We start from the raw sequence: 22,476 nt of genomic DNA, 5'->3' as shown, positions 1-22,476 counted from the left end.
TTAAAATGACTGATACTTTCCATAAGCTTTCTGAGTGTCAGTCTGAGTGCCAGTCCCAGAGGGACTACACTACGGGATTATTCCGATTTTACATAAACCAGTTTTTTAAAACAGATTGTATAAAGTCGAGTGCATGCGGCCACACTAAGCACATTAATTCGGCGGTGTGCGTCCATGTACTGAGGCTAGCGTCGATTTCCAGAGCGTTGCATTGTGGGTAGCAATCCCATAGCTATCCCATAGTTCCCGCAGTCTCCCCCGCCCACTGGAATTCTGGGTTGAGATCACAATGCATGATGGAGCAAAAACAGTGTCGCAGGTGATTCTGGGTAAATGTCGTCACTCAATCCTTCCTCCGTGAAAGCAACGGCAGACAATCATTTTGCACCCTTTTTCTCTGGATTGCCCTGGTAGATGCCATAGCATGGTAACCATGGAGCCCGTTTAGCCTTTTTTCACTGTCACCGTATGTGTACTGGACGCTGCTGACAGACGCGGTACTGCAGTGCTACACAGCAGCATTCATTTGCCTTTGCAATGTAGCAGAGACAGTTACCAGCCCTATTGCACCGTCTGCTGCTGTCATGGGTGCTCCTGGCTGGCCTCGCTGAGGTTGGCCGGGGGCGCATGGACAAAAATGGGAATGACTTCCCAGGTCATTCCCTTCTTTATGTTTTGTCTAAAAATAGAGTCAGTCCTGCCTAGAATATGGGACAAGTCTACTAGAGAACCAGAGAGCACAGCCGCTCCGTGTCAGATCCCCAGAGATCCCGCAGAAATGATGAGCTGCATGCTGTTCTAGGGGGTGTCGCTGCAACAACCCCACCCGTTGCTTCCCTCCTCCCACAGCCCTCCTGGGCTACCGTGGCAGTTATCCCCCCATTTGTGTGATGAAGTAATAAAGAATGCAGGAATAAGAAACACTGACTTTTTTGTGAGATAAAATGAGGGGGAGGCAGCCTCCAGCTGCTATGATGAGGACGGTTACCAGCCCTATTGCACCATCTGCCAGGACTGAATCTCCAGGACACAAAGCTTAAAGAAGGGAATGACCGGGAGTCATTCCCATTTTTGCCCAGGTGCCTCCGGCCAACCTCACCGAGGCCAGCCAGGAGCACTCACAGGATGATGACGAGGACGGCTATCAGTCATTTTGTACCGTACCGTCTGCCACCGGGGAGGGGAGGGGAGAGGATGCTGCTGTTTAGCGCTGCAGCACCCCGTCTACCAGCAGCATCCAGTAGACATACGGTGACATTGAAAAGAGGCGAGAAACGATTTTTTCCCTTTTCTTTGAGTGGGGAGGGAGAGAGTAAATTGACGACATATTCCCTGAACCACTGGCGACAATGTTTTTGACCCTTCAGGCATTGGGAGCTCAGCCAAGAATGCAAATGCTTTTCAGAGACTGCAGGAACTGTGGGATAGCTCAAGTCCTCAGTTCCCCCTCCCTTCCTCCCTCCATGAGCGTCCATTTGATTCTTTGGCTTTCCGTTACACTTGTCACGCAGCACTGTGCTGAGTCCCTGCTGTGGACTCTGTCTATCATAGCCTGGAGATTTTTTCAAATGCTTTGTCATTTCGTCTTCTGTAACGGAGCTCTGATAGAACAGATTTGTCTCCCCATACAGCGATCAGATCCAGTATCTCCCGTACAGTCCATGCTGGAGCTCTTTTTGGATTTGGGACTGCATCGCCACCCGTGCTGATCAGAGCTCCACGCTGGGCAAGCAGGAAATGAAATTCAAAAGTTCGCGGGGCTTTTCCTGTCTACCTGGCTAGTGCATCCGAGTTCAGATTGCTTTCCAGAGCGGTCACAATGGTGAACTGTGGGATACCGCCCGGAGGCCAATACCCTCGATTTGCGGCCACACTAACCCTAATCCGACATGGCAATACCGATTTCAGCGCTACTCCCCTCGGGGAGGAGTACAGAAATCGTTTTTAAGAGCCCTTTATATTGATATAAAGGGCTTTGTTGTGTGGACGAGTGCAGGGTTAAATCAGTTTAACGCTGCTAAATTCGGTATAAACGCGTAGTGTAGACCAGGCCTTAGACTGTAAGCTCTTTAGGGGTTGCCTCTTGATGTATGGTTGTACAGCACCTAAACTAGGGACTTGAGTGGGTGGTCTACTGAAATACAAAATATAAATAACAATTCCATGATTTCTGCACCAGGATGCACCATGGTATCAGGAAATCTTCCATTCTGCTTCTGCATTCCAAGTTGTTTTTTTTATTTTTGTTGTTGTTGTTGTTTTAAAATGACTGATACTTTCCATAAGCTTTCTGAGTGTCAGTCTGAGTGCCAGTCCCAGAGGTTGCTCCCTCTTTTGATTGGAAGTATTTTCACCCGAGTAGCAACCCCATAAAGCTGATTTAGGGATGACACTTTTGTTCAACCAACACTGCCTGCATCTCAGGAGCAAAGTCAGACTCCAACTAGCCCAGCTCCCATTGTTACCATCAGGTTCAAGGGGCCTCCAACGCATTACAGAAAAGACCTTTCATTTTTGTCAACAAGGGAACAATTTTAAATGGCCATGTGACCTAAAGACACCATCTCAGCATGCAGCTTTGTTCCAGAATTCACCTAGAAGAGACTTATGAGCCCTCCTTCCGCGTTGGGGAATTGTGGCACACAGAAGGCAGGAAGCTTATTTACTTTAGCTCTCCTCTTGCAACCTCCTGTGTAATTCCCTGGCATGGAGGGTTGTCTGGGTTGCAATTGTGTCCTGATTTGTGAACAGGATACACCTATTGTGGTACTAAGCTCTCATTCTGGGGTTGGTAGGACGCAAAAGGCCTCCACTACTTCCTGTTGAATCCAGTCTTAAGTGTTTCGATGACCTGTGTTGGCTCTTTCCCAGTTGTTGTAGTTAAAATGTATTTTTGCTAAAGCTTAGAACATATTTTGTCCCTTTTTATGTATTGTCTTGGCCTGGATTTCTGCTGTATTTGTTTGACCTCTTTTTTAATTTACTGATTCTTTTTATTTAATTCTTTCAAACATTTTTTTTCCAGAAAATGTAGTTGTTGGCAAAAGTGCCCGGTAGACAGTCCGGGAGACTGAGGTCTTCTCCCCACATAATAGGGATAACAACAGTATATGGGTTTCCACATTGTCTCATTGATTTGCCTCAACCCTTTTACAAAGGAACCTTTCACAGCTCCAGCTTCATAACTTTTCAGGACTTGGACTCTCTGCTGACACTGCAGCAGTGTGCCAGTAATAATGATGATTTATGTCATATGGACACTTGTCTACGTAGGGTTTTATAGGAATAATTTCCCCCAGAATGCATTTCGGAAAGCAGGCCCTTTAAATTTGGAAATGACAAGCAGCTGCATCCCGAGAGTGATTATTGTGCAAGTGTCTTCAAACTGGTAAGTAATCTTAACTACTCCTATATATTTTTTCTCAAGTACTTTTTTAGGAGGTGGCATATTCTCAAGGCTTCCTTTGAATCTATGAACTAGTTGTGAAAATAGTCCCTGTTCATTTACTAACTCTCCAAACTATGCAATCTGGTGTTTGCTCACTCCTAACAAGGTATAACGTGTTGACATTTCATTTTTCAGAAATCATGTAACTTTGTGAAAAGTATATTTGCATTGGAAAAATTAGAACTGATCAAATAATATTTACCAAATACATTATTCAGGTTCAGATCCTCAAATGTGTTTAGGAGCTAAAATACTTTTGAGGATTTGGTCTTCATTGACTATTGCAGTTTTTCAACAAATAAATTATGTAATGAGGTCTTATTTGTGAGATTTCATCAGCTCTATTGCTGGTCAAATATAATATGTCAAATTATTTGAGGAATAAATATTAGAAATATTAATACATATTTTACTAATATATGTCCCCTTTTGTTTCTTTCACTATAGTTTTGTTCAAACGCTGTCGTCCTCTATACAGTTGATTACAGAGCTTTGCTCTTGTACACAAGAGGTGGCAGCAGGTGCTGAGCTGTGATATTAAAGATGATGACCTTAATTCCCCAAACATTTCTTTCTCTTACAGATACCCAGTCTGTCTTATTTTTTTTAATTAAACTTTCATTTTAGAGAACTGTGATAAAATCATTTTTATGAAAGTGGGCAATTACCTCCAGGTAATTATCTGTGTGCATCTAGCAGAAGATTCAGTTCAATAAATGCTTGTGTTTCTAATTTTCTTTTTAAACAAGCAGACAGTTCTAGACTCGATTCCAGAGTGAAAAATCTCCTGCTAACACACAGGATGCAGTCTTGATGCAGTTGCACGCACTGTAGCAATATTATATTAAGAGTATCTGCTCCATATTTAGATGACATTCAGGGTCCCTTCCAGCCCTATAGTTCTATGATTCTGTATTGAACTCCTTTCATGTCAAACCAGCGATAGATAGATAGATAGATAGATAGATAGTATCCATTAAAAAAATTAATTTTTCAAATTCTTATCTGGGCCTCCAAAAGGTGCAGCAGAGAAAGCACAGCCCAAGGGCAGAGAAACTGTGGCACAGATCCATAAAGATATTTAAGCTTCTCACTTCCATTATTTCAATGGAAGTGAAGAGCCCAAGTACCTTTGGATCTTAGCCTATTTGCAGGAGCAGCGCCAGAGTTTCTAGTGCCCTAGGCAGAATTCGGGGGAGCGGCATTTTGTGCGCTCCCCACGGGGCATGCAGGAGCTTCCGGTTCCACTCCTGTCGCGCCGCCGAAGAAGGACCCTCCACCGAAATGCCACAGGCGACAGCCGCAGTCATTGAGCTGCTCAATTGCCTGCCGCTGTTTTCCGCGGCATGTCAGCAGAAGGTCCTTCTTCGGTGGTGCAACGGGAGCGGAACCAGAAGCTCCCGTGCACCCCAGTGGGAGCGCACAAAATGCCACCCCCCGAATCCTGGCACCCTAGGCGATCGCCTAGGATCGCCTAATGGAAGCGCCGGCCCTGCCTATTTGAATTACATGAATCTCTTCCAAGCAATAACAGCTTACATTTGCACTGCCACTTTCAGTCCCCAAAGCACTTTTACAGCCCATGGCCGCAGTCCTGCATCAAGGTCAGCTAGAATGGACTCATATGCACATGTAGAGTCCTGGTGGAGCTACTGCTAAGAGAGCACAGAGTGATATGGTTTTGTAGAGTGGAGCTTCATTGAATTATGGAGCTATGCTACTTTACACCAGCTGAGGAGCTGGCCCAAAGGATTTCAACCATCAATTTGTACTCATCGCTTGACTATGTAACCACACATTATTACTGTTACCCTCCTCCCCGGCTACCGCTTGATTGTTTGATACTGACTTTGAGCACTTTGGGTAAAATCTTGGCCCTAGTGTAGTCAATGGGAGTTTTGCCAGAGCTTCACGTATTTCTTTAGTGTATTTGTTTTGTTTGGATCATGGAGACCATGTCTACCTATATATTTGTATAAGGCCTAGCTCAGTGAGGGCATCTTGACTGAGGTCTTTGTATGTTTCTATAATATGAATGAATAATAAGTTTTCCTTAGGACATTATGGTTCTGACCCCTCAAGTACTTATGTGCATGCTTAACTCTGTGCACATGAGCAGTCCCAAGGGGATCGCTTCCATGCTTAAAGTTAAGCATGAGTATAAGTGTTTGCAGCATTTGGGCCCTAAATATGCAGAATCAATTGAGCCATAGAATACTCTAGAATATAGGAAGTTTTTTTATGCCCATGCAAGATAAAAATTAACGAATCAAATAATGGTAAATGATTTAGGGATGCTGACATAAATTCTATTTGAGAGTCAGAAGATGACTTAGGTTTTTTTATGTCAACACTATAAAACAAAGACAGAGATGGACACTCTCGCATATATTTGACTTAACAAAAATAAATTGACTCAGAAGATAAAAGAAGCGAATCCAAGATATAATAAATCTGTGCCAAACTCTGGTAGCAATGTAATATAATCATAATTTATTAAAGCTTTCTTTAATAAAGTGCAATTTGATTAGAATTTTTCTAATCTATAAAGTAATATTAAGGATTTGTTTTCAGTTTATTAAAAGAAGGGTTAGAGTTTACTCATCTTTGAAGACTGAGAAATTTAATTGAGAGCAATGGATTAGTCTATACTGGTGCTGATTATTACAGCGGTGTGAATTAATGATCAGTGACTAGTATTTAGAATTAATTATCATGGCTTTTGAATTACTGATACTAATCCGCATTTGTTTTCCTCCATTTTACCAGTGTACCCTAAAAATCCGTAACAATGGAGGGGGAGAGGAGTAAAGTTATGGGGCATATCCTTTGCTGGTGCACACCATAATAGATTCAATGGAATGACACTGATCTGGGTCTCTGTTCACATATTTGTGTGTGTGTGTGTGTGTGTGTGCGTACACACGCACATTTCCCTGCCAGATAACTGTGAAAGGTTATTCTTTGCTGAATCATTCTGATGATTCCAGAATACCTTGTTCCTGAAAAATGTAAAGGTGGATGCCACATTAACAAAATATAAAATAATAAAGGCTATTTTCAAATTGCAACCATTCTTCTTCATAAAGCATGTGACAAGAAATAGTTGTGCTGAGCATTATATTCCACCAGTGCAGTGCCCAACATGTTACAAGGAGGCACATTTACTATCACTTCTATTACAACCACTGTCACTTTCTGGAGTATTAATTCCATATGCACATGGCTTGCAGAACACCAGATCATCATTTCTGCAAAAACACACACTAATATGATATTTGTCCCAGATGTTTATTGAATATTATCCCAGCAGAGATCTGCAGGCCATGAATTTTTGATGCATTCATGAACTCTCCATGGATGAGTCAAAATACACAATCTAAAGGCAACTAAGCATAAGATATTTTGCAAAATAAACCTTTTAAAATCAAATACTGGCCATATCATTTGAATTAATTCCTACAACTTTGTAAGGTACTGCCTTTGTAGAATAACCTACCTTGAACTTACAAGGCTTAAACCTGCCCTTCTATCACCAAACAGCCTTTCAATTCATCATATGTAGGTTTATGCAACTACTGTGGCTGATTCTTTTTCAAGATACAGGGTACATGTCAAATAATGGAGGGCAGCATTCAGCGCTTAAATGTTTAATTGTGTTAAGTATGTGTCATCCATGTTTACCCTGTTTTTTTTAACAGAATGGAATAATACTGAATTCATAAAAATGTGGGGAAAATCCTGCTTGTTAGCAATATACAGCAGAGCTATCCTAGCAATGTGCAGTAATTCCATGGGAAGCAATGCTGGAGCTAAAAAGAGTTATGAAATTTGGTGAGAATCTGCAGGGTTTTTTATTTTATTTTATTTTATTTTGTTTTTATTTCCAGTGTGGTGGTAGTGCAATTGTTGTTTCTGGAACGATAGCCTTGAAATGGGAAACTTTCAAAAGCACTTAAATAGTTTATAAGTACAAGTCTTAGAAAGTCAATGGGATTGAGCTCCTAAATCTCTTGAGTGCTTGTGAAAATTTCTGCCTAAGGATTTAGAGATAAGATAGAAAAGTAACAACTGGGCCTGATTCTGCTGTCAGTTAAACTAGGGTGGATGAGGACTGATTCATTTAAGTCAGTGCCATTAGACCAGTGTAACAATGGTGCAAGTGAGGGCAGAATCAAGTCTGCTGAGTTTAGTTAGTGCTTAGCTTAACTGCAGGTGGTGGGAAGAAAGTTCTGAGTTCTTAAAGAACTGGCAAAACTCCCCAGGAGGATGCCAGATAAATGTTATATATTATGTCTATGAAATGCCAAGCTGTCAGGGTTCCCTCCCAACTCTGAACTCTGGGGAACTGCATGAAAGACCCCCTAAGCTTATTTCTACCAGCTTAGGTCAAAACTTCCCCAAGGCACAAATCCTTTCCTTGTCCTTGAACAGTATTGCTCCCACTACCAAGTGATTTAGATACAAGTCCAGGAAAAAGGGCTGCTTGGAGTCCCCGTTTCCCCCAAAATATTCCCCCAAACTCCTTCACCCCCTTTCCGGGGGAGGCTTGAGAATAATATACTAACCAATTGGTTACAAAGTGAGCACAGATCAAACCCCTGGGTTTTTAGGACACTAAAAACCTATCAGGTTCTTAAAAGAAGAACTTTATTATAAAGAAAAAAGTAAAAGAAGCACTTCTGTAAAAACAGGATGGAAGGTAATTTTACAGGGTAATGAAAAGATGTAAAACACAGAGGATTTCCCTCTAGGCTCAACTTCAAAGTTACAAAAACAGGAATAAACCTCCCTCTGAGCACAGGGAAAATTCACAAGCTAAAACAAAAGATAATCTGAGGCATTTCCTTGCTATTACTTACAATTTCTGTAATCTTATACGTGTCATTTCAGTGGGAGCTGGGTTACCTGCTTGGTCTCTCTCTCTAACCAGAAGGAAGGAAGAGAGCACAAGCAACCCCCCCCCACACACGCAACAGATTTGAAAGTATCTTCTTTCCCCATTGGTCCTTTTGGTCAGGTGCAAACCAGGTTATTTGAGCTTCTTAACCCCATACACGTAAAAGAGGGATTTTATGCTACCCTTAGCTGTATGTTTATGACACAAGCATTGCACCGTCAAAGTACATTGTATTGGTTCATTATATCCTGAATGCACGACAGTCGGGCCAACTTTGGATTTCTAAAACCGAGCAGACCATAGGGCATTGTTTGTAGCAATTCCTGAAAATATACCTTTTCCAAATGAACTATTTCATGGATGTCACATGTACCATAGCAATGACTGTGTCAAAGACGCCTTTTGCACATTTGCATAAGAAAAGGGAGTCCCTGTGTTACTGAGCAGAAAGCATGGCCTAGACATAGTAGTAAGGCCCTTGTGATCTGCAACCCTTCCCTCCCACTTCTGGAATTTTAACAACTTTAATTGTAATAATCTATAACACAGTCAGTTACAGTATCCCTGGGGTTAACTATTTTCATTTCAAATTCATATTTTGTTTTTCATTTCATACTCAATGCACATCAGGATTTCACATTGAAAACACATAGTCAAACTGTAGGGTTTATGAAGGGAAAGCCAGAAATTTGGGCAGGTGGTAGGAAACAACTGGAGCTTTTGGCAGTCAGAGTGGCCTGAAGACAGACTGGGATTTTGGCATTTTTCAAGGCTTTTGACGGTGGGGTGGGTGGGGCATGCATCTCCTATTTCCCTTCCCCTTGGTAGGGATTTGAAATTCTCATCCCTCATTCCAGTAACTCTTGAGAGTAGCCACCCACCCCACTAGTTCTCACATCATCCAACAAGGATAAATGTCTTAGCTGGAGATATCTCCTAAAACGGGTGAATCAGTTAACTATGAAAACACTGAAAATGTCTTCATTGGGTTTCAGAGATGATCTGCCATTGAAATCAGAGCACCAGTTTACCGCATTCAGCACTAATGTATTAATCTGCAGACTCTGGAAAGTAAGACTACATCAGTTTATATTGGGCTCAACTTTTGAAGAGTATCTTTGCAACCGTAAGGGCTATGGGAATGCTTAGATTCTGCTGCACCATTCCATGGCAGAATCTTTACAGAGGCAAGATTCTACAGTAAATTCTGTGGTCACAGACTACTCTGATAATTAATAACATAGATAACAGTACAACAATGGACACATACACTACATCACATGTAGCTGCCTATCCTGTATGTACTCTTGCCTCTGTGTGTGTATGTATCATTCTTCTACATGCAGTGCACGTACACACAAACATTTCTGATGGATAGTTAATTCAATAAAAAATGTAGTTTCGGAAGAACCTGAAACCATTCACAAATTTGACAAGAATACTTTCACAAAATAGCTAGCAGTAGGGGTGGTGCTGCTGCCACTCTACCATTGTGACTCTGATCTCAGTGGTTATGGCACTCATCTGGGATGCAGGAGACCTAGGTTTGAATCCTTTGCTCTGAAATGGATCTGTAATGGACTTTTCTGAGTCATCAATAATTTTGAGAATTTTCAGATTTGATTTGACCCAAACCACTGTTTTTTTAAACTGCCACCAAACCAAAAAATCCAATTATTTGTCCAACTCTAGATCTCACCCCAGGACTTTTAATTATGTCCTGAAGTTAATTATGTCCTGAAGAGAGCCAATGGAAGTCATGAAGCACATGTACAGTTAGCTTCTGTTGGCCTGTGTTTAAAATGTGCATTTATGTTTATTGTGCTGACTTCAGATTTCTTGTGAGATTTATAACCAGCCCTAGGAAGAGGGAGTTGCAATAATGTAACCTGGAGGAAATGAAAGCATGGACCACAGTAGAGAGATCCTTGTCTGGGTGGGTTTGGGGAGGGGAATGTGCAGCTTTCTGATGAACGATATTGACAAAAGCATTCCTCACTCCTGTGACAATCTGCATGTCCAGGAGTAAAGATGAGATGATATTGTGTGGTCTGATACTCACAGTTGTTGTCAACACTCTGACCTTAACCAGTTCTTCTCCTCATTAACCTTGCTCCTGTTTCTCCCTGACTGAGCTAGAGCTGAGGGTTCTTCATCCACCTGATTATCTCTTCCAAACACTGTTGATACCATGTTGATAGCAATGGTTGCATAGTTGGAAAAAGCGACGTTCATCAGGGTGTCACTGACATACTAATAGAGTGATTCCATGTTCCTGAGTAATCTCATGTAGGAGAAAGGAGAGTATTGCGCTTTTCAGGAATCCAAAATAGGTGGTTAATGGACAAAAGAATCAGAATGCCTCTGGACTCTGTCTGATAGGGATGCCTGGTGTGACAGGTTGGACCCCCCTTCTGGGATGCCACCTGGTGTACTGGGATTTCACTGAGCCTGCCTGCTCCACTAACCTGGGCTCCATTCCCCTGTTTTGCTGAATCAGGCTCCCCGGCCTCTGCCGGCATGCACACCCAGGTATCGACGCAACAGCTGTAGAATCACACAGAGTCTGCAAACAGATCTCTATGAGAAGACTCAGCTAGGAAATCATCCAGCACTCAAGTGCGGCTCCCCTCTGGAAAGTGCATCCAAATAGTATTGTCTTGTGCTGTAGAGAAATCTATACACTGTAAGCTCATAAATTCGCCCCCTCCCTCAATGTGGAGGAAGATGTGCACAATTTCTCCCCCCGCCCTTGGAAAGTGGACAAACTGGGTTTAATAATAAACAAAAACATGTTTATTAACTATAAAAGGCAGATTTAAAGGGATTATAAAGCAAACAGAACAAGGCTGATTACTAAACAAATAAAACAAAACACACATACTAAGCTTAAGATCTTAAAGAGATTGGTTTCAAGAAATAATTTTCCACCCTAAATGTTGTTTTAGGCAAGCAGCAGAATTTCTGTAGCTTAGAGTTCTAGTTATTTCTCTTCACAGGCTAGACTCCTGTCTTAGTCTGGACTCAGCTCTGGCCTTTCCCACCACTCAGTTCCTTTGTCTCTTCAGGTACTCTCAGCAGTCTTTCTTCTTGGGCAGGAACGCAATGGAGAAGAGTCCGATTTGCCTTACTCCCCAGCCTTAAATAAGATTTACATAAGGCGGGAATCTTTTGTTTCACAGTCTTGACCTCCCCCTTCTTTTAGTGGAAAATTACTAGAAGTCCATGATGGTTTTAGTACCAGGTGACAGGACCACCTGACCTAGGAGTGTCACAGCTACATCCCAGAATGCTAGAAAGCAACATCGGTGGTATGGAAAAGTTGGTAAACATATTATTGAGCTGAAGATAGTTGGTATAGACAGATTTCTTCAATTACATTATAATCTGAGAGAGAGTGTTCCAGTGTCTCTAGAATTAATAAGCTTTTTATTAAAAACCTGATTTTGCTTGCAAAGGTCGAAAAGTGAAGGCATCAAAGGGAAATAGGGAGACGGGACTAAGACAAGATAACTTGGGAGCTTTTTTCCCCCGAATGTGACCTAAGAACAAAAACACCTATAATTTTCTACTTTCTATACACTATTATAGTTTCCCTTTCTATTTTAAGAAGTTGCTACTCAGGTGGACTATGTAAATGTCACTGAAAGAGGGGAGAACATCTATTTTTAGCCTCCAAATCACCTATATCCTGCTCCAACTCTCTGATTTGAACTAAAGCAGGCTGCCAGCTTTAACCATGAACTGTTCTCATTGTCACAAGCTCTGTCACAACCTACTTTTTCCTCAGCTACTTTTCCTTTCACAGGATCTTGGGATTGTAAATGTCACTGATTCTAATCCTCTGTGTCTCACCAACTGTGACCGTAGAATACTTGGTTGAAGAAACACTGCTGCTGTTTTCACTCCAGGAGCCCAACAGTTCTTGTAAGTCCAGTTCACAAAATATCTGTCACCAGGGTCTTCCTGAAATGACTAGATAGACTTTTAAAAGATTTTACCATTGACTTTTGTGTCATATTGCATTTTTTTATAAATGGGTAAAATGTGCTCTTATTTTCTTTACAAATTGGTAAATAATAATTATTATTATTATTTGTGGCAGAGTGACTTCTTTAATTACCACTGCTAACATGACAACATGATGGCAGTATTTCTAATGGATCTGGGAATCAGGGTTCTGTTCTCAATACTGACCTAATCTGATGTGTGACCTTGAGCACATCACTTAGCCTTTCAGTGCCTCAGTTTACTATCCTGGACTATGTGAATACACAGAGAACATGTGAAATACCGTCACTGAACTCCGATCCCACACAAACTCAGCCTGGGTGTGTGGTTTGTTTCCAAATGGAGCCTCTGTCTGTATTCATGATAGGGTTGTGATGTAACTGAACCACCAAGTAAACCAAGGAGCTGATCTCTGTATTGGTCAAATACTGCAAGTTGTGAAACTTAATGAACAAACCCCAAATTTTAATGTTAGATGTTGGGCCTCAATCATCCCTTTCAGATGTTCTGTGTGTGTAGGGGTCTGTAAATGCCATATGCTTCTTTCAGAGAGGCAGTAAGAGGCAATCCTTACCTTGCCACATGGAATGAAAAGTATTTTAGGCTGCTAAAACACTTGGAAGTGCCAGACTTCATTGGGATATCTGTCAAGGCTCTTTCTTCACTACACATCCCATGAAGCAAGAAGTTAAGGCCATGTGCTCTCTTATTGGTCACTGACCTAAATTTCCTTGTGGGGAGGGGTGATAGTTCTACTAAACTCTGGTCAAACTTACATAAGTATCTTATACCTAACAATGAAACAGCTAACCCCGAGAAAAGCTTTATCTGGCTTAGCCCGCCAGCAACACGAGCTACCAACAGCCCATCGCCTAGTGCTCAACTCTCTGCATTGGCCCTGCACGGGATTAGCCCGGGTTACCTGGAGGACTGACTCCCACCACCCAACCATCACCTTTCATGACAGCTACATTCCACTGTCAACCTCAGCCACAATGTTAATATTCATGAAGTTGAGGAACAAATCTATCTCAGCAGCTGGCCAGTGACTCCTGAAGCACATCAGAGTAACCACAAAACTTTTCATCTTCAAAACAAAATGCAAAGCTCATTTATTTGTCTTAGTTTGATTTTTATTGTGTGAAAGCTAGCACCTATCTAGAGAATGAGAAAAACTTAAAATATGATAGGTCCAATTGCTCAGATACCTTGGTTAGATGAGAGCATGGGATAAAAAAATGTACAATAGAGCCACCTGGCCTCATTCCCTCTTCATCCACAGAACCCTGGCTTTGCAGAGCACCCATAGAGAGTCTTTGGCAGGCTGACAAGGAAGAGGGGAGTCAAAACTCTTCCCACCCTACATTCCACTCCCTGTTCCTGTTGCTTTTAACTTGTCTGCTTGCAAAAGCAGAGGGATCTCTTGCCTTCAGTCAAAATGGTCAAGTGGCAGCTAATTCCATACTGAAACTATGCAAAGCTGAAATTTGCATGATTTTGCTGTAACCACAAGTTGATCCAGGTTTGCATGATATTGCACTCAGGTTCTCTCCAAGGTGAACTTTAGAAAATGCAAACTTGCATCTTTTCATCCAGCATTGACACCGTGAATCTTCATTAGTTTCTGGTTTTGCATGTTTGCATGTGTGGTATGTTTGCAAACAATTTGTCCAATTCATTCCAGAATTTTACTTTATTCTATTTTACAGGCTACAGAAGGTCATAGAAAGCCAAAACCTTTCCTCATGTGGACTTGCATAGCAGATTAAATTAGATATTTATTTTATTCAGTTATGCTGTTTTCCTTGGTAAACAGGACAGTAGTTCCTCTTTTTTGTTTGCTGTCTGTGTGCAGCTATTTAATGAATTTGTGTTACAGGCTGGCAATTTTCAGCTTGGACTGGAGTATTGCAAAGTACCCTAAGCACTTGACTTCAGCTGCAAACAGTTGCATGTCTGAATTTGAACTCTCTTCACTGGGAACTCACATAAGGAAATGCTCTCTGTCATGGGCTGCACCACTAACCTCTGGGCTGGTGCCTCCTCCTGGTATTCTGGGGATTGGCTCAAGGCCAACGCCCCTCTGTCCGTGGTTTGCATAAAGTCACTCTGTCTCTGCTGTCTGCCTGCAGCCCCTCTCACAGCCTCGGGATCTGCAGTGTCCTCTTCATGGCTCAGCCCCCCAGCTGTGTCACTGTCCATGTTTCCTGCTTCCTGGGGGGATTTAGCTCCTTAATAATCCTAGGCAGTCTTCCCGTTCACTGCCTTGATGCCAGTTGCCCAGTGGCTGGTAGGAGAAGCCAGGCCCGTGCTCTTCTCTGGTTTCCGGCCCAGGGACCCTCTGCTCAGCAGTCTGGGCCTTCTCTCTCTGGCCTCACTGCTTTATCCCTGGGCTGCTTCCAAATCCTGGTTCCCCTTTCCTTTCTGAGCCTACCAGTTCCCAAAGCCTCCTCCCTCTTCACAGGGAGTCACTGCAGCCTGCAATCTCCACTCACTCCTCTTTCTCCTGGGAGTGTCTGCCTTTTCCCAGCAGCCCCTTCTCCTTTCCGGGGTGGGTGAACACCCCATCGCACTCTCCAATAACACTTCTCTTCTGAACTAGCTCACAACATGGGGATTTATGTCTGGGTAGAAGCTGCCATTTATCACCAGCACATAAAACCTCCAGCACAAGCACCAGCATTGTCATATCAAAACAGCTTGGGAGGAGTTCAAAAAATATCATTTACTCTCACACCCTTTACAAATAAGAACTGCATTTGGGCAGTATAAAGAGCCAGTATGAATCCTCTCAAAAACACACACTGTTCCAAATGATTTATATTTCTCTAAGCCATGCGCCTAGCCCGAGTGCTTTAGTTCACTGCAGATGTTTGAGTCCCTACCGTCAGTGAAGTTTTCTATCATAGATGAGCCTCTCTCATCAAAGTACCCAGTGGCAAGATATTCCACTGTCATCAGGAGCACAAGCATTATATCAGCTGATAATTATTCTGACAGTCAAAAGGCCTTTTGTTTATTCTCAGAGGAAAATTAAAAGAAATGAAACAGAAAACAACTGTCAATAATTCACAGTTTGAGGCCATTAGTCACATACAGTTAGATTTACTTTTGATTTAGTTTGTTTTGCCATTTTAGGGTCAGAGGTGGATGTGAACTAGAATAATTAATCCAACCCTTCTGAACTTTAGGGGAAATTATACTTTAGGTCCAGATACAAATTTCATGATTGGAGCCCATGTGTATAGTATAATGAGCCAGAAATGATTGCCAAATTCACACACACTGGATATGTTTATCTTTTAGGAATGTTTGTGTCTGGGTGTGAATTTCTCAGGCTAGTTTTTCCACTGCCCCTGCATCTCATGAAAACAGGGGGAACAGCTATTAGCAGCCAAGTCATAGTTTTCTGCTTCTCATCTTCTTCTGGAATTCAAAGCAAGATCGAAAAGGGTTTAGCTTTTTCACACACTCCTAGTACCTGAGGGTTTGCTATCAGTTCTTTTATTCACCATTTTCTTTTTCCATTTATTTATTTATTTGGCCTGACTAGCAGTGAGTATTTTTCACACAGCTCGATCTGCCACAAACAAGAAGAATAAAAACAAAAAACCCAGAGTGGGATAACACGTTGTGAGGAAGGACAGTAATAGTGATGATGAAATGCTAAGGGAAATTAGAGAGGCTATCAAAATTAAGAACCCAATAATAGTGGGAAATTTCAATTTCAAAAATATTATCCCCATATTGACTGGGAACATTTCACTTCAGGACGAAATGCAGAGATAAAATTTCTCGATACTTTAAATGACTGCTTCATGGAGCAACTGGTATGGGAACCCACAAGGGGAGAGGCAACTCTAGATTTAATCCTGAGTGGAGTGCAGGAGCTGGTCCAAGAGGTAACTATAGCAGGACCACTTGCAAATAGTGACCATAATATAATAACATTTAACATCCCTGTGGTGGGAAGAACACCTCAACAGCCCAACACTGTGGCATTTAATTTCAAAAGAGGGAATTATACAAAAATGAGGGGGTTAGTTAAACAAAAGTTAAAAGGTACAGTGACTAAAGTGAAATCCCTGCAAGTTGCATGGGCGCTTTTTAAAGACACCATAATAGAGGCCCAACTTCAATGTATACCCCAAATTAAGAAACACAGTAAAAGGACTAAAAAAGAACCACCATGGCTTAACAACCATGTAAAAGAAGCAGTGAGAGATAAAAAGACTTCCTTTAAAAAGTGGAAGTCAAACCCTAGTGAGGCAAATAGAAAGGAGCATAAACACTGCCAAATTAAGTGCAAGAGTGTAATAAGAAAAGCCAAAGAGGAGTTTGAAGAACGGCTAGCCAAAAACTCCAAAGGTAATAACAAAATGTTTTTTAAGTACATCAGAAGCAGGACACCTGCTAAACAACCAGTGGGGCCCCTTGACGATCGAAATAGAAAAGGAGCGCTTAAAGACGATAAAGTCATTGCAGAGAAACGAAATGGATTCTTTGCTTCAGTCTTCACGGCTGAGGATGTTAGGGAGATTCCCAAACCTGAGCTGGCTTTTGTAGGTGACAAATCTGAGGAACTGTCACAGATTGAAGTGTCACTAGAGGAGGTTTTGGAATTAATTGATAAACTCAACATTAACAAGTCACCGGGACCCAATGGCATTCACCCAAGAGTTCTGAAAGAACTCAAATGTGAAGTAGCGGAACTATTAACTAAGGTTTGTAACCTGTCCTTTAAATTGGCTTCGGTACCCAATGACTGGAAGTTAGCTAATGTAACGCCAATATTTAAAAAGGGCTCTAGAGGTGATCCCGGCAATTACAGACCGGTAAGTCTAACGTCGGTACCGGGCAAATTAGTCGAAACAATAGTTAAGAATAAAATTGTCAGACACATTGAAAAACATAAACTCTTGAGCAATAGTCAACATGGTTTCTGTAAAGGGAAATTGTGACTTACTAATCTATTAGAGTTCTCTGAAGGGGTCAACAAACATGTGGACAAGGGGGGATCCAGTGGACATAGTGTACTTAGATTTCCAGAAAGCCTTTGACAAGGTCCCTCACCAAAGGCTCTTATGTAAATTAAGCTGTCATGGGATAAAAGGGAAGGTCCTTTCATGTATTGAGAACTGGTTATAAGACAGGGAACAAAGGGTAGGAATTAATGGTAAATTCTCAGAATGGAGAGGGGTAACTAGTGGTGTTCCCCAAGGGTCAGTCCTAGGACCAATCCTATTCAATATATTCATAAATGATCTGGAGAGAGGGGTAAACAGTGAGGTGGCAAAGTTTGCAGATGATACTAAACTACTCAAGATAGTTAAGACCAAAGCAGATTGTGAAGAACTTCAAAATGATCTCACAAAACTAAGTGATTGGGCAACAAAATGGCAAATGAAATTTAATGTGGATAAATGTAAAGTAATGCACATTGGAAAAAATAACCCCAACTATACATACAATATGATGGGGGCTAATTTAGCTACAATGAGTAAGGAAAAAGATCTTGGAGTCATCGTGGATAGTTCTCTGATGATGTCCACGCAGTGTGCAGAGGCGGTCAAAAAAGCAAACAGGATGTTAGGAATCATTTAAAAGGGGATAGAGAATAAGACTGAGAATATATTATTGCCCTTATATAAATCCATGGTACACCCACATCTCGAATACTGTGTACAGATGTGGTCTCCTCACCTCAAAAAAGATATTCTAGCACTAGAAAAGGTTCAGAAAAGGGCAACTAAAATGATTAGGGGTTTGGAGAGGGTCCCATATGAGGAAAGATTAAAGAAGCTAGGTCTCTTAAGCTTGGAAAAGAGGAGACTAAGGGGGGATATGATAGAAGTATATAAAATCATGAGTGATGTTGAGAAAGTGGATAAGGAAAAGTTATTTACTTATTCCCATAATACAAGAACTAGGGGTCACCAAATGAAATTAATGGGCAGCAGGTTTAAAACAAATAAAAGGAAGTTCTTCTTCACACAGCGCACAGTCAACTTGTGGAACTCCTTACCTGAGGAGGTTGTGAAGGCTAGGACTATAACAGTGTTTAAAAGAGAACTGGATAAATTCATGGTGGTGAAGTCCATAAATAGCTATTAGTCAGGATGGGTAAAGAATGGTGTCCCTAGCCTCTGTTTGTCAGAGGATGGAGATGGATGGCAGGAGAGAGATCACTTGATCATTGCCTGTTAGGTTCACTCCCTCTGGGGCACCTGGCATTGGCCACTGTCAGTAGACAGATACTGGGCTAGATGGACCTTGGTCTGACCCGGTACAGCCGTTCTTATGTTCTTATGAAGCCAGTTAAAGAGAACAAAATCAGTGTCACTGTGACAAATATACACATTCTGCTTGAGTTTTGTTGGTTATTTCTTTCAGATCTGGGCAAACCACTTAATCCCTCTTTGCCTCTGTTCCCTATCTGTAAAATGGGGATTATAATACCTCCAATCTTCCACTGTTTGTGTTTTATATTTAGATTGTAAACTCTTTGGGGGGCGTCTCTTACTACATTTGTTCAGTGCCTAGCACAATGGGGTCCCAATCTTTGTTGGAGACTCTAGGCAATACTATGGCACGTATAATGTATTCCTTTCCCCCACCCTTTTTCTGTCTTGTTTAGTTAGCCTGTGAGTGCTACAGGCCAGGGACTGACTGTCTCTGTGGCTGAATTCACCCCTGTAGTCACATCCTACACACTATTGTTGTAATCTTTGTACAAAATGTGCCTTGTAAGGTATCATTTGAAAGCTAATAACTCCCTGCTCAGTAATATCATAGTGAAATGTGTGTAGCAACATTATATGCAAAGTTGTGAACATAAACTGAAATTGTGACTAAAATGTGGTTACCCGAAAAGTCGGGGGAATGTATAAACCTGTTTCTCAAAGGCAAAGGACAAGCTGATGCCTCTAGCCAGGTGTCATGAAAGTTAATGGGCCATGACCTGTCAAGTGGCCATTCTTTGGCAAAGAAGGGGGACAGGAACAGATCAATTTACGTTTTAGGAAACAACAGCATGGAACCACTATCACTAGGAGACGCCATGACTCCAACCTCACAATGAGAATGAACTTTATCGAGTGATATCCTCAGAAAAATGCATTTCAAAAGGTGGCTGGGCTGTGAAAGTGAGGGGCGAAACCACCCCATAGTATCTCGTCTTATCTGTCTCTCTTTCACCTCAGAAGATAAAGGAAGCAGCCACTTGACTTTGGGAGAGATCCCAACCTGAAATTTTGTCAGCCCTGTTGCTGGGTACATGTGGTAAGAATTTTATCTTAAACCAAGTCTAGTTTAAATTTTAGTACTAGAAAGAGTTTATTTCTCTTGTAACTATTTCTAACTTCAAAGCCTTTTACTTGTAGCCCCTTAAACTCTATCTCTTTGTAGTTAACTAAACTTGTTTTATTCTTTAATCAAACGTCTCCAGTGTTGTGTTTAAACTGGAATGTTGTGTAACTCCAGTTGCAGTTGCAAACTGCTGTATATTGACCTCCTTACTGGGGCAACAAATGTTGATATCTGAACTGTCCAGGAGAGGGCTGGACAGTGCAGAACACATGTTTGGGGGGAAAATTCAGGACTGGGAATGTGGTGTTGTCACCATGCAGGTAGTAACCAGTGTTGTTGATAGGCTGCAGCTATACAGACACTCAGGGTGTGACCCGCTTGGTGATTTGTGAGGTTGGGAGCTAGAGCTGCAACTCACTGCAAGGCACCCCAGGTTGCAGGGCAGGTGGTGACACAACCCTTTACTGGTCTGGACAGAACCCTGGAATGTGATACTCTCACCATGTGTATGTACAGTGCCTAACACAATGAGTTCCTTACCTAGGTTGGGGCACTACTTCTATTACTAATAATCGGAGCTGTTAAATCTACCCATACAATTCAGGGAGCATCAACAGATTCTTATCTTTCCGTTTAGTTTCATGATCTGTCTCCTCAATGCTCCTGAATCTTCCTCTAAAGATCTTAGGGATGAGAGCTGAAACTCTTTTTATTTTGTATAAAAACAGCTGCAGCTCAGATCTTAAGCTCTGACAGTTCCCTGGAACTCTGAGAGGATATGATCATTGGGGAGAAAAAGTGAGGGCAAAGGGCCGGGTCCCACCAGAATTCAGCTTCTTCAATTTAAAAAGAGAGTCCTTAAGAATGGATTTTGTACTCCCAGGCATGTTGCATGGAACCTGTTTAGCTGCACAGGGGATTAAAACCTTCAAGAAAAAAGATGTCACAAGAAGTGAACACTGTCTTCAGCTGAACTTCCCTTACAGAGACTGGCAATTGCTGCCGTGCAAATCTACCCCACTTCTGCCTTCTTTTTCATGTTGTTTATTTTTATCTAAATTTTACGCACCTGTTAGTAGGCGAGCATGTAATGCTTAGTTATCATTTTTAGTTCCATCAATCATGTCCAAAGGATCATCCTATTTTAATAAGGTTAGAGGGGTAAATTTTCAGTGCCATGTGTTTGGGTATTTAGTAGAGCTGTGCAAACATAGCAAGCTTCAGTTTATGTGGAGTTCACGAGTTCGACTCAACATTACAGGTTTAGTACAAGGTAAGTTGAAAACAAACCAACTCCTACAATTTTTTTGAGGTTTGAGTTTGAAATCAAACCTTCAAGAAAAACATCTCATCCTCCTGCTTTCTGCTCCATCTACCCTTCCAAGCTATAGGCTTAAAATTAGGAATAGAACTTGCAGGTCCACCCGATCTTTTGGTTTTGGGATGACCAGGTGACCTGCCTCCATTCCAGTCCTGGTGTCTCAAGGTGGCCTTCTATGCTCTCAGCCTTCCAGGTATACTGGAGGTGCTGTTAACCCCTCAGTAGCTTTCCGTGGTGGGTCACGCTACTTCAAATCCTAAATGAGTTGTTTTGGGAGAGGATGCAGTCTGACCCCTCTCCACCATAGCAAAAAAGGTGGGAAAGACACCAAATAGGCTGCTCCTATTAACATCAAACCCAGTGGTTGAGTGCAGGAGCTGAGATTCCATATGGTTCTTCAAGGGCTTACTTAACAGCTACACACCCATCACTTTAGGGAATATTTTTGAGCCTCAGTTCAGCATTATATGCTACATAAAGCATATAACACAGCAGTACCCTGTATACGATGATAGTAATTATAGGACATCTCAGCCCCAACCATCAATCTGTAAGGTAGTTGGTAGCAGTAGCTCACCTGCTGTCCATTGATGCCTTAGATAGAGAATGGCCACAAGCAAATGCCACTGAAGATCCTTTTGGGACTGGAGGGGAGTGAGTAAGCATAATAGACAGGCCCCTGTAAATTGCCTGGTATGGAAGAGGGAAGTTGGCATCTCATGCCTCCTAAAAACCCAGTGAGGAGTGAAGGTGGTCGCTGAGCCCAGAAGCATGGAGCAGGCACCCAGACTCTCTCCCCATCCCAAATACTTCAAAAGTCACAGGGGGTCTGGGTCTTGTTGCAGGAGGAGGTCAGCAGGTGATGGGTAAGAAGAAATGCTGGACCGGAGGCAGGGGGCAAACCCAAGTACAAACCTCAATCCATGTTCATGGACTTTGGTAAAGCGTGTAAATCTCAGTCTGAACGCAGCAAACCATGAACCTGAGCCAGAATCAGAACAGGCTCCAGATTCACTGTATTATGTTTCCCATGGCTCTAGTGTTTGGATCCGTGTGCCTCCAGATAATGTGAGCGTGGACTGTGTTTTTCTGTACAGTTCATATTTGAAACAGACCTGCAGGAAAATCTCAGATTGTCCATTTAATTTAGTTTTTTTCCAATCCCTTGGGTTTGCCACATGCCTGCACTCCAGCTTTAAGTGTACAGTACTTCTACAAATAATAACTCCACGGGGTGCCAGGGAAACAAACCCAGTGTTCATACTCCAGTAAGGATTAGTAACTCAAATCAGAAAATACAATGCCCAGAGCTTAGATGAGGTCATTGAGAATAGTGCCTCCAGGAACACTGAGGCAAGTGACTGAACCAGCATGTGCTTCCCATCTGTTCCCACTGGGTGCAGGACCATCTCCCCTAGCTGATGTGGAGGGATAGATGAAATCATCCGATACCGGTGAGTCTAGAAATGGCTGTGCATCTAGACTCAT

The sequence above is a fragment of the Mauremys mutica genome, chromosome 6, assembly GCF_020497125.1.
Source record: "Mauremys mutica isolate MM-2020 ecotype Southern chromosome 6, ASM2049712v1, whole genome shotgun sequence".
NCBI classification, from domain to species: Eukaryota; Metazoa; Chordata; order Testudines; family Geoemydidae; genus Mauremys; species Mauremys mutica.
The sequence above is the reverse complement of the archived record's forward strand: the minus strand, read 5'-3'. Positions refer to the sequence as shown.